Consider the following 425-nt stretch of genomic DNA (forward strand, 5'->3'; position numbering starts at 1 on the left):
AATATATTATATTTATTATTTATTATTTAAAAAAAAAAAAGGTCGGTCATTTCACTTGGCTTGACTTGTATTGTACTGATCATATCCTTCCTGCTAGCAATACACAACCATTTGGATTGATAACCCTTTGTACTACAACTGCATAGGGGATTGATACCCTGGGTGAAAACCTGTCTATCAGTTAACAATCTCTATTTGCCACCCTATTTTGTTTAACCCAATCTCTTGCCATACCTTTGAACCCCAACCTTTTCTTTCAAGCCTTGTGCTGATTTGTTGAGTGAGGCCTCTTTGTTGATAATGCTATAGGTTGTNAGAGGTGTCGGTCGATGCAAACTAGGGTTTTTTGGGAGTGTCGGGCAGGGTGTCGGTCGACACCAGATATTCAGTATCGATCGACACCATCTGGTGTCGGTCGACACCCC

This window comes from Camelina sativa, unplaced genomic scaffold (genome assembly GCF_000633955.1).
Source record: "Camelina sativa cultivar DH55 unplaced genomic scaffold, Cs unpScaffold00574, whole genome shotgun sequence".
Taxonomy (NCBI): Eukaryota; Viridiplantae; Streptophyta; class Magnoliopsida; order Brassicales; family Brassicaceae; genus Camelina; species Camelina sativa.